We start from the raw sequence: 13,004 nt of genomic DNA, 5'->3' as shown, positions 1-13,004 counted from the left end.
ATCGTCGCAGAGTGAAATTTGGAGGCCTACAGAATCCAAACTCACAGCCCCCTGGGGACTGTCACTAAGGAGGAGTGGAGCCAGCTTTGGGGATTGGAGCCACCAGTGAATGCCGGGTGGCTAAACACCACAAAGTAAGGCCTGGCATGGGGAAGATGGGAAATTCATCAAGACAGGCACAAGAGATATGCAAAGGAACCAGAGTACCCAACACCAAAGCAGCAAATTGGGAAACAAAGAGAAATAAATTACAAGAAAACATACAGAGGGAAGTATCAAACACATACTACATTAGAAACAGCTACAAATGCATATTCTCCTAAAACAACTTTTCTTTGCAAATTATTGCTCTGGTTACCACAGAAATGTTACACAGCTATGAATAGGAGGAAAAATGTCCAGAATGTTATTCTGTTTAGATACATGAATATGACAAATGCAGTACTGTAGGAGCCAACAGGAGGAAAATATGGATGAAAGGAGTATGAAAGGCAGGGCAAGAAAAAAGTCATCCTCCAATGGCATCCTTTACCTTCTAGTAGCCATCATCCTGGGACTGTCCTGAGCCAGAAGCTGCATCTGAATCTCCAGGAACAAACTCCTCAAAGTCACTGGGTCTTCAGAGCCACTTCTAAGAGCTGTGGATTTGCCACTGAATTATACCTTCTGTGAAACAGTCTTTGGTCTAGCAGGTTTTCAGCCTGAGTGTCATTGCACTTTGCTCTAGACGTTTAATAATCTCTGTGACCAGATGGTCTGTACAGAATTTGGGGAAAAGCCCAGCTTCGTTGTTTAAAGAATTATTCAACTAATTGAAGTTTCAGGGTTTTCAGCTTTCTCTGAAATGTCAGATTCTTAATTCACCAGAAGAAAAAAAAATATTATATACCTTGGCAGATCCTGCCCTAATGAGTATAAATGCAGATTCCTGAAGATGGGCTGAAGCATTTCAGGAGACTTTAAATGAAAAAAGATTACATTACTTCCAGTTAAAATAGGCTAATAAAATAAAATAAAATAAAATAAAATAAAATAAAATAAAATAAAATAAAATAATGTTTTAATTAGTTTCATTTTTATGTCAGTGTAACAAATTTGGACTGGTTAGTTTTTGTTGTTGTTTGATTGTTTTGTTTGTTTCATCACAGCCTCCTAGACAATGATTATTTTGTGTTGTAGATCAGTTAAATATCAGGTACTTATAGAGATATTAGTCAATTCAACATGAATTATTATTCACACACTGAGTGAACTAAAGACATTTTTGTTAACAAATTTACTGAGAGTTGGATGTGGTTTAATGTGCAACAAAAGTGATTTATGGAGTTTGGATGAGGAAATTGTATAAATCAAGTTATGTGCACAGGTAAAGCGAGTACTACATTCATCGAGTTCACACAATAAAACATTTTAATGTTTCTGTCAGCAAATCTAACTCTAAATTTAAGCTGCAGAATGCCGTAGAATTATCAACTTTAACTATGCTTAAGGAAATGAATCATCTCGTGTAAAATTTTAAAAGAAAAAAAAAAGTGCAGTTAAAGACAACGCCTCTACCACTTTTACTGTGGACAGTATTTGTAACTTCACTACTTCTTCCTTCTTGCACCTAGAAAATCTTTAGGCCTTTTATATTTCATATAGGTCTAACTAAACATGTTAGAGACTTATTATGAAATAATTTGTGTAGATGCCTAAGGATAGATTTAGGTGTCCATAAGTAGCCTCATCAATGAAAATGACTGCTATTAGTGACCGGTTCTGATGCCCAGTATATCTTGTCTTCTGTACTTGATTTCTGACTCTACTTTTGCAAAGCTTCTACATAAAAAATAGGTTGAGGTGCATGCTAATTTTTACTAGACTTATAATGCTACATTAAGTCCTCACAAAATAAGGTAATTTTCACAAAGAAGAGGGACTTTATAGTGAAAATTTTGGATATCTCTGTTTCACAGTTAACAGAAGACAATACAAGGTGTGTGTGTGTGCTGAAATAAGAATATATATTGTCAGGTGTTGTATGATGCTGGCATGGCTCAATAGTGGAAAAATTGTAGCCAAGAAATCAGGATCCTTCACTGAGATCTGTGTGGCTGCTGGGGAAGCCCTATGGGGAAGCAGAAAGGATGAGATTTCAAAACTGAGTCAGTAAAAAACAAGACAGGGACTGCACCATATGAACAGCCAAATCAAGGCAAACCTGAAATGAAAATGTCCCCCACAGTTAGGAAGCTCATTCAGACGCTGGGATACCTTGGAGCAGTCTTCAGAAAAACAGGAACATGGGGCCGAAGAACGACAGCAGAAAGAGTGCCTAGGGCAAGGCAAGGATACTACTCTGTGGCAGGGATGCTCTTGGGGCCCAACGCCCTGACTGCCACTTTGGCAATCCAGTTGCTACTACCTCTTGTCTCCAGATATTTTCCAAATTATGACATATTTCTGTGGTTCTACAGCTCAAAATGGCAGATTGCATAAATCACCGACAGTAACTCCAGAAAGTATAAATTCTGGCACTAACAGCACTAATACTGTTGGGACTTCTGGTCTCAGTAAATTGACAATTGGGCTCTTTCTAACATCTCCTGTCGTCTGGAAAACAACCCAACACAATTCCAAATTTTTGATGTTATGCCAGGAGATTTTAGTAAACATACTTGCATACACACACACGTGTACACATAAACATACACACATTATATATATATGCATATATATATACATATATATATACACACTATATGTGTATAAGCTTAGCCTATGCTTAGAAAACACTAAGAGTTGTCATGGACATATATATAGAGTATACCCAAACAACAACATACTTGGTAACAATCAGTCATAGGGTTTATAAAAAACAGTGCAATCTAAACTAACCCCACTGTCCATATGGACCTGTTGCTCTGTCTGTGGGGCTAGAGCCTATCTGAAGGAAATACATGAGACCCCCTGCAAGACATAAATAATTATCAAAGCAATCTCACTGGGCAAAACTGTTTAACCGATGGACAGCTGCTTCACACTGTGCTATGTTATGTTTTACCAATCAAATGCCCCAGTGGTTGAAATGAATTCATTGAGCTCCACATGGATTAAACAGGCTAGAGTGCACTCATCTTCTCTTTACACAAAAGGAGAAGATTTCATTCAAATGTTGATTTGCAGCATGTCAGATGTTTTCTTCAATTAAGTAATCTCATTTTAAAGTTAGCCCTGTGCCAGAAAAACAAACAGTGCAGCTTACAAACACATGCGCAGTAGTTACATGCATGATACAACCTTATGATTTCTGGGAGGCTGCTCTTGAACGCCAAGGAATTTGTATCTATAATGAGATCAAAGTAACAGAAGTCTTAGACAAATTCGGCTTTCTATTGAGTCCATATACAACTTTTGTAGTTAGTGGATATACACAGACATTGTGATCATAATAGACAGGCTCCAAAGCTTGCACACATTTCCTGTTGTAGCTCAAAAAGACAAATTAGTCTGTAGATTTTCTTTGCACAGCCTTCATTATTCATATTCTTTATAAACAGTTTAATTCTTCACAGAAGCTTTTTCTTTTTTTTTCCTCAGCTTAGAAACTAATTGTCTAGAATAAAGATAAACAGATAATTATTACTAAAAATAATAATAAATTTATCTTTCCTGGTCTTTATGAAGGATCAGAGATACAAGACACAGATACTTCTAAAATGGATGAAAGCAAAACAAGAAATGTCCACATTCTCAGACCAATGACATTTACAGAAAATTAAGTATGCTACCTGGTTTTATCTCAGCTTCAGGACTGATGACTGAGGTTGACCACACTCATGCAAGAATTAACAGAGTTACATCAAAGCTGATTTGTGGTTTAATGGCAGGAAGCTTGGCATGACTAAACTAGACCCACTGAAAAGCTTTTTGTAGGATTCCATGATGACACAGCTGACTAAGGATTGCGTTATAAATTATTACTGCCATTAGTACACCTGAGAGCAGAGCAGTGCACCAAGGTGCTGCAGGCTGGGGGTCCCAGCATTTTGAGGACAGGGCAGCTTTGCTTCCCCTCAGTGCTAGCCAGCATAGCAAGCATCCGGGGTCATAGTTGTCATGATGGGCAATGAAATAGTCAAAATAGGGCAAGAAATGAATAGTCTACCAGATGCTAGCTACCCCTCCAACTTAATCTAATAAACTCTGTTGGAAGCTATAGAAGCTGTTGATCTGATCCATCTGCCACAGCTCAGAAAAAGAACTCAAATCTGCTCCAATGCCCTTTGCAGAGTTCGTGCAGAGAAAGGCTTATGATACACCATGATACCCTGTTGCTGATCTTATGCCACCCTGCGTGTAATGTGACCCCACTGAGGACAGAAGTCTCAGCAGTATATTATGCATCCATTAGTGTTCTGGTTCAAGGGCTTCAGCCATACCTCTTCTGCAAACACAGTCCAAGAAACAAGCTCAGACATGGTCCCCAACTCATGCACATCGATGCCAGTGTCCCAGTGTACGGTGGCACACAGTCAATGTCCAGTGCCTCCAGGAAAAAGTCTGATGGTGTTGGCCACATGAGGAAGACACGTGGTAGCCAACAGGGATGGTCCATGGAAGCTCAGGTCTTCTTCTCATCTTTTCCAGGCTGCACAAATGCTTCTGGGTGGTATTCGAAAAGTTTGGGCATGAAGCAAATTTGAATTCAAGTGCAGGAGGATGCTTACATTCACAGAGCAAGCTATGTGTAGTGATGTAGTCAAGCCATCCTCCAAGAATGAACTCAAGTGTTAGTGACAGTATCTAATCAATCCAGTTATGACCTTATATATAACTACTTAATCACAAATTGCAATGGTTTTCTTAATTTAAAATTAGCTTTGAAAATAAAAAAAAAGGGGGGGGGGGGTCACAAGACCCTGTGGGATCTCTGAATTTTAAGGAAGGTAGCAGCTTCTTCATAGTAAAAAGGAGTAGCTCCTTTTGGCTGCTGCAGCAAGAACAGGATTCAGGATTCAGGATGCTACTGCCACCCTACATGTGTAATCTGGCTAAAGCAACACCTCTCCCTAATTCTGCTTTGCCTTCTACCTGAGGAGGCTGATCAAAGTGAGTAGATACTCTTCCTGCCAATGACTGGCTGTTTGGCTGGGGATAAAGCCTCACTTCCCCTTCTGTGAACAGGGCTGAATTTACTCTGACCTCTGCCACAGAGACACTGCAAAGGCTAAGTGCTGTTTTGTAGGGCACCACCTGAGATCTAAGTGGGATCCCGTTAAGCAGCAGTGAACAGTAAAGGTAGTAGTGCAAATAAGGTCAGGCTTGTAAGGTGTTGGATGCAGAAGGTCTAGTCCCGTGAAGTTCACCACATACACACACGTGCACTTTCCATTTCATTTGCAGCCCTGATGCCCTGTTCCTACAGCATGCAAAGGCTGGGATTTTTTTCAATGGTTTTAACTGGGCCACTGCTTGTTCTCGGTTTTCTCTTCCTTTGATCACAGGTTTCCAGCTCTCCCGGAGCAAGTTGTATCCTCCAAGGTGGATTTTCCCCTTTCCTGTGCTGGGCCAAAGCATCCAAGTGACCTTTGATTTTTTTTTCTTTTTCTCTCTCCTTTTTTTTTTCCCTTTGGCCTTTTTTTGTTTTGTTTTGTTTTGTTTCTGACTCGCCATATGTGAGATAATTGTGCCCACAGGAATTCCTTTCAGAGTGCCTAAGCACAAAAGAAAAACACCCGGCCAACTCTTTTTTCTAGGGCAGTACAAACATTTCCTTAAACCTAAGTGTCTCGGGAGGGGCATTGACAGAAGGCGCCTTTCACCCAGAAAGCCCGCTCTGCGCTGAGCTGCTGCTGAACCTCAGCTGCCTCCTGCATTTCGACGTCACTGCTGGAGTAAAAGTCTTGCCAATAAAAGCAGTCACGTTCTTTGATTCCAGCTTTATGACAATGGAAAGGAGGCCAGCACCAATCGCTCTGCGGTGGGTTTTATTAATGGAAAAGGGCGGTGGGAGCCAGTAAATCTTTGGCAGCTTCACTCCTTTGACTGCTGTCGGCCCGCGTTGTGCTTGGTGGATGGAGAGCTGCAGGCTGTCTTGAGCAGTGACAGCTCTTCCCATGCTAATGAGCTCCGCAGTAAGAAGCCCTAGACTAACATCAAGAGCTTGCACAGCTTGGGGAGAGCAAAACAGATCTTAAGACCATCCATGTGGTTTGATGGTTGCAAGAGACCATGCTAAGAAAATATCCCTGTACTCTGAACTCATCTTATTAAGGGAATAAATCTGATTTCTTCTTTAAGCTCGCATCCCCTGGGGAATGAACTGTTAACCCCTCGGTTTTAATGGATGAGTTATGTTCCTGTACAATGAAAAACAACTTTTAGTCTTATCTTCAGGAGTTTCCAAGAGAAAAGACATGTGCTGTCTCCCTAGCATAGGTGCACTTCAGGGTATTTCTGTCTCTTACAGCCCTAACAAGAGGTGAGGTTGCCAAGTAGCTTATCAGGAGATCATTTTTCCCAGGTTCAATATGTCTGTGTGGTGAGGAAAAGAGCTTTTGAGCCTGAATCCCGCTATGGGTAAGAGGTAGCTAAGTGTTGTCCTTACTCATGGAAGTATTAGAACGAGCACAGAGGAGAGCATGAAGATGATCAAGGGGCTGGAGCACCTCTCTTATAAAAGGCAGGCTGAGGGAGTTGGGGCTGTTCAGCCTGGAGAAGGGAAGGCTCCAGGGAGACATTAGAGCAACCTTCCAGTATCTAATTCCAATAGAGGAATGCTGGGAAAGGATCTTTTGTCAGGGATTGTAGTGGTAGGACAAGGAGTAATGGCTTTAAACTAAAAGAAGGTAGATTTAGATTAAATATCAGGAAGAAATTCTTCACTCAGAGGTGGTGAGGCACTGGCACAGGCTGCCCAGTGAAGCTGTGGGTGCCCCATCTCTGAAGGTGTTCAAGGCCAGGCTGAACGGGGTTTTGGGCAACCTGGTCTGGTGGGAGGTGTCCCTGCCCATGGCAAGGGGTTGGAACTGGGTGGTCTTTAGGGTCCCTTCCAACCCAAACCATTCTGTGATTCTGTGAATCTGTGATACTCCCTTCCATGCTCTGTCACTGTCAGCAAATGCCTAGAACTTGTACTCCAAAGCAGGAGCAATCCCTGTTCCACAGACCATTGCCTAACAGTCATAATGGGGGGATACCTTCTGTATCAGTGGCGAGGATGGCTTCAGGAAGGAGCAAAATCAAAGTAAGGAGCAAGAGAGCCCAGAACTTGGCTGATGGGTGCAAAATAAGAGGGAGATGCCAGTTCACTAGGAAAGAAGCTGTGGGTTAAGTGTCTCCACTGGGCAAGGCACAGAACAGGCTATTGTGCAGAAGCCTCAGGAGCTTCTTCGCAGTCTACTTTGGGGTGTGAGGTTCAGCACCAGGTACTCTCAGCAGTCACCCAAGTTGCCAGTTGCTCACAGACCTTTGGTGGTCACCAGCAAGGAGGCAAGCACATAATCCATGTCCTGAGTAGTACTTATATCACTCCCAAAACCACCTCCCAAGAAGGCTGTATCCACACAAAGTTCCTGCACAGAAGACTTGCAGCACATCTAAGCTAATGTCAATAAAAAATCTAAAAGGTCCCAGCTCTGTAGGAGATGTCACATTATTATTTATTCATTGATAAGGTCCTGCAGCAGAACAGCTATGAGAACCAGTGAGAATTGCACAAGGCCAAGGGTCCAGCTTCCTAAAGATGATCCGATTCCTTTGGACACTGCTCCAGGCTGCTCTTCACAATGACCCACTGACAGAGGAGTGCCTTGGAGCTGCTCCATCTCCGAGCCTGGTATTCATTCCAGCTACAATCGAGCCTGCAGATACGGCAAAGAAATCTGACTTAATTAGAAATGCCTACTCTTTTAACCCACCGGCACAGTACCATGAAAACAAAACAAACAAAACAGGCCTGGTAAATAAAACCAGGGTGCATCTGGTGGTCTCTGTGTGGCTGCTACGGGGGGTGAGCGGTGTGACTCTGTAGCTGCCAGGAGGCCCCGGCTGCAGATGAGCACCACAGCCCACCTCAAGCTGCTCCACATCTTCTGCAGGGGCACTGAGAACTGGCAAGGCTGAAGTGGCCAGAGCAAGGTCCCTGTTATTCTTTGACACTAATTAAGTGCCAAGTTAATTAAGTGATTGTAGGATTAGCGAACAGTGTATTTAATTTGGCAAGATCTTTGTCACACTGCCTAATCAAAATTAGCCCCAGGACTTTCTTCTGCTCTTGGAAATCATCTGGATTGTGTAAGAGGCTTTCCTGCCTGGCATGGTTCAGAAAATTTATAACTTGATCTATCTACAGTAATTCAGTGTGATTGTGTATTGCTTCATCTGCTGTATTTGTTCACTTCGACGACTACCCCTCCCCACGCACGCACTGCTATTAATTACCTATCTCTTTGATTTTTACTCGTTATGGAGTAAAATATATAAAAGCTTTAGAACATGCTTTAGGTGTGATGTTTTCATCCATCTTTTTACAAAGAGAGAAGGAAATAAAGAAGGAAAGATGGAAAGAATGAATGAAAGAAGGAAAGAAAGAAGGAAAGAAGGTAACTAAATCTACAGGAAAGGCCATAGAAAACCAACTGCATTAAAAAATGATTTGTAAATTTACATTTGCGGGGCGGGGGGCTTTAGGGGTGGGCTAAATATCCAGAGATTTAGAACTTTTTTTGACATGGAGCCAGATCCACACAGATAAGTTTGGTATATGTCGGTTTTTATATTTTTTTTCGGTAAATTCTAAAGTTCCCAATTCGCCATTCAAGTCAGTTATTGCAACTCAAGACCGGAATTTATAGAGCGCTATCAAAATGTCTTGGTTATGTTGGATCTTGATTGCAGCTGGATTTGCCTTTATTTTTATATTATTTTTATAGGAGGTGGAAGAAATGTGGCTGTGCATCCCAGCACGTGAGCGAGTTTATCAAATACGAGGCAGCAGCCGGAACAACAGGAAATCGCATTAGAGAGTCCAACTTCTGGTTGGCAGAAGCACGTTAACCTCTCATTCATGTCACTGGGTTTAATACTCTAACTTTGTAGTAAAAGCGTCTTCCCCGAGCCCGGGTTCATAAAAGTGTTAGTGGTCCTTGATGTTCCCAGCAGAGGATAGTAAGGAAAACACAGCCCTGAATAGCTCACATTGATTGCAGCGAATACAGAGCAGGAGGGTCAGCACCATTTCCCAGCCCAGAGCCAGGGCTGCAGAACTGAGCAGCTATTCATAGCCACTGGACCCTCTCCAAGCCGTGAGTGTAAATTTACTTGTATCATCTTTGCAGAGAGGAACTGTAGTCCCCAGTGCCTCCTGCTTGATTCGGATGGACTGTTTATTTGTTTAGTCCTGTAATGATATTATCCACAGGGCTAGAGCCACACAGGGAGGATTAGGAATTCCTGGAGGAGAAGCTGTGTGTTTATTACCATGACAGCCCCGTGTGACACAAGCCAACAGTTACTTGTATTTGTTCTTACCCCCTCTGAAAAAGTGGAGCCTGCAGCCGAGGGGCAGGGGTGTAGGATCGATCTGCAAAACCTGCAAGCGAAGAGGCTGTTAGAGGGAAAGTGGTGGGATCAGTGTGCTGAAAACCCCTTCCCTGGCTATCTGCAAACAGCTCTATCGCAGGCTGCTTTCAAATGTAAATGTCCGGGAAGGAGGGCGATTGAAGACGACGACACGATACATCAGCGACTGAAGTCTTTCCAGCAACTCTCACACTCCCAAACTTGTGCTTTTAACCTGCCTTTCAATAACATTTAACAAGCAATCTAACTGAGATTTTAACCTTTTCAAAATAAGCCCTGTGTTCCTAAATAAAAGCCCTTGCACCAAATGCTCTTGCAGGTATGTGCACAAGCCCAGCCAAAGAGGAAGAGGGTGTAAGAAGGAAGAAGTTTTTTCCTTCTTTTTCCTTTCTTTTTTCTTTCTCTCTTTTTCTCTTTCTTTTATTTCCTATTTTAATAAATATTTAGTCATGTAAAGGGAGCGAAAGGCCAAAAGTAACAAAGAACTTTAGGTTGTTTAGATTGCTTGGGAACTCCCTCTTTGCAGCTGACCATTGCTACATATAGGTTAATTTCCACATGGAGCTGGAGAAACTCTATCCCCGGTTTGTGAAGCATGGGTCAGCCGAAGCATGTTAATCTGTTTAGCATGTGTGCTTCGTGGAGGTGCCAGACCACCACCGTGCAAGAGCAGAAGCAGCAGCAGCCATGGTCCTTGGGGGTAGTTAATAAAGACTTTAAGGGAAATAAGTTTATAAAGGTTTCAGTTTGTGCACCGTGCCAGCTTTGGGACATTTAAGGCTTCCAGCCCTGCGAACCAGAAAGCCGAGAGGTCTCCGGGTAGTTTATAGCAGCCCTGGAAGGCAGAGCGCCGGTGGGGGCAGCCCGGGAGCCCCTTCTCCTGGGTGCAGGGAGGGCGGCAGCGGCTGAGCCCCCAGCACCACCCCGGGACACCCCGAGAGCCCGCACATAAAGGCACCTTCACCTCCTCGGGCACCCCGAGGTGTTTTCAGGGCCCTGGTTTTAATCCGCGCCCTTCCCGATGCGCTGCCTGACACCCAGCTTGGGGCTTGCACATCGTGCGAGCCGCTAAACGAGGTAACAGCGAATAAAGCTCTGTGGGTCTGCTCCTGGAGCTCACAAAATGCAGGGTAATAACGTCCCTTCTCTATACCGGGGATGAGATGCGACGCATGTGGCGCTCGGGCTGTTCCTCCGCTTCTTTCTCATCGGTTTGTTGTTTTTTTTATTTTATTTTATTTCTTATTTTCTTTTGAAATGCTAGACACTTATTAAAACATTTTTAAATAATCAAAATATTTGATGATGAGTATTTATTTTGACAAGGGTTTTGGTTTGGCTTTCGACTTCCCGTTCAACTCTATAGACTGCAGTATTAATTTGCTATAAAACCAAATGTGGTTGAGATTACTCTGCCCGGGCTCTGGAGATCAGTCATTCGGGAGAAGTTTCCCTGGTAGATGAAATGAACAGTCACAAGCACATCTCTCTGCATTTTCCGGCATGCTTCACCATATGTTCCTCGGAGCCAAAGGAAGCTGAGTAATGCCTGGGAGAAAAAAAAAAAAAAACAAAAAAAAAACCAGATACACCCACCGGCTGTACCAAGCCACCATCCCGAAAAGAAGCACATCCACGCAGCCCGATCCCCGGGTCCTCGCCGTGCTCGAAGATTTAGGACCAGAAAGCACGCCTGGAAAAAGGGGGAGGAGGTCCCGCCGCAGGTCTGGGCGGCACACCGGGCTGCCGGAGAAGCCGGCGCTGATGCCCTGGCCTTGGGAACCACCGGGCGAGCTGGAAATGGTCCCCGAGCACGGCTTCTGCAGGCCGGGGAGCCCTTTTTCTCCCTGGAACACTTTCTGGGTGTTGAGGGTCGCTAAGAAGAGGCCAGCGCCGAGAGAAACCGCAGCTCACCGGGGAAGCTGCTGGTGGCCGTGCTTCCAGTAATAAGGACGTTGCATATTTGCCTTCTTCCCCTGGGTGTTTCTTCTCTGGTGTCGGTCTCTTTTCGGCCATGACCTGCTCCAGATCCCCCAGAACAAAAGAGCTCAGCATTTGTCCCCCTCGAAATCCACCACTTTTACGTCTCCTTTTAGGCCTCCTGCCCTTTCGTGACACCTCCAGTAGGCTACTTTCCTCTGCAAAGTTTTTTTGGCCTTTTTTTTAAATTTAGGGGGTTGGAGTGACTTTACAGCCTTACACGTATGTTAATGAAGCTGGAAGTGGGCGGCATCCAAAACGGGCGCTATGGTGCATGCCGGCACTCCTCGCCACTCGTTCTCGCCTGCCCTGGGAGGCGATATGCAGCATGGTGACAAGGGCTGTGACACACCGTAAAGCTGTTGCCGGGAGCAGTCTGAGAGCCCAATGAAGCAGCCAGACACGGAACACCGAGAGCCTCTAGGCCGGGCTGTGAGGGGAGAAGCTGTCACCCACTCCAGGGCAGAATTTCCTTCCCGGTGTGCTCATGCGGGGCTAACACATGCACACATGCACAAAGACTTCACTGGGAAAAAGAAACGTGTGCAGGAGGAACAAAGCTTCCTGTACCCAACTTTGCATCTCTCTACTTGTCCCGTTAAAAAGCACATAAAGTGTGATTTTCTTGAGGAGCGCCGAGGGTGCTGTACCCCTGGCTAAGCATCGCCCCGAAGCGTGAGAAGCACTTTTCCATCGAGGGTGTTTAGCCCTTGGAAAGCCGTCCTGTCCCCTCCCTGCCCGAAAGAGCGGCGAAGACCTCCCCTCCACAGGGGAGCCCCTCTCCGTCCCTGCCAGCCGGGCACAGCTCCCGGCCAGCTCAGGCCATCAAAACCCTCTTTATTGCTGTGATGACCTACAGCCTGTTTTCTTTTCCTGCAGGATGCAGTCGGAGCTATTCCATTTGGAAGAGTCTCCGCACGGCCTGGCCGCACGCGAAGCGGGAGCCATGCGAAAGGAAGCTGAACAAGGAGTTTCGGGGAAATGGGTATTCTTCGCTTGATTTCCGACAGCCTGGTCTTTCCGGGGACCTGAGGGCTGGCAGGGCTGCGAGAAGATGCGGGGCTGAATTTCCAGCGCTGCCGACGAGGGGAGCTGGGCTGCCCTGCAGCATCCCGGGGGGTCCCCGTCTCACAAACTCCGGGAAGGACACGGCTTCGGGAGTCGGGTGGGAGCGATCCCCGGGAAGCGATGCCGGAACGCGGGAAAAAAATAAATAAATTACAAAAGCGAGGTGCAAAATTAGGACGCCGGCACGAGGCAGAGGCTGCGAGCCCACGCACCGAGTGCTGGGCAGGGGGGTCCTGCCGTCCTCACCTCTGCCTTTAGCAGAGGAGAGCCTCAGGGGTCGTGGAAGAGAGCCGTGGGGCATCCCCTGGGTGTGGGTGGGTGCGGGTGGGCACGCGTGGGGCCGGGCGCCAAGGCCAAAAGCACTTGCCGCGGTTTCTGCAAGGCTCCGA

This window comes from Anser cygnoides, chromosome Z (genome assembly GCF_040182565.1).
Source record: "Anser cygnoides isolate HZ-2024a breed goose chromosome Z, Taihu_goose_T2T_genome, whole genome shotgun sequence".
Lineage (NCBI taxonomy): Eukaryota > Metazoa > Chordata > Aves > Anseriformes > Anatidae > Anser > Anser cygnoides.
Note: the sequence above shows the minus strand (reverse complement) of the source record.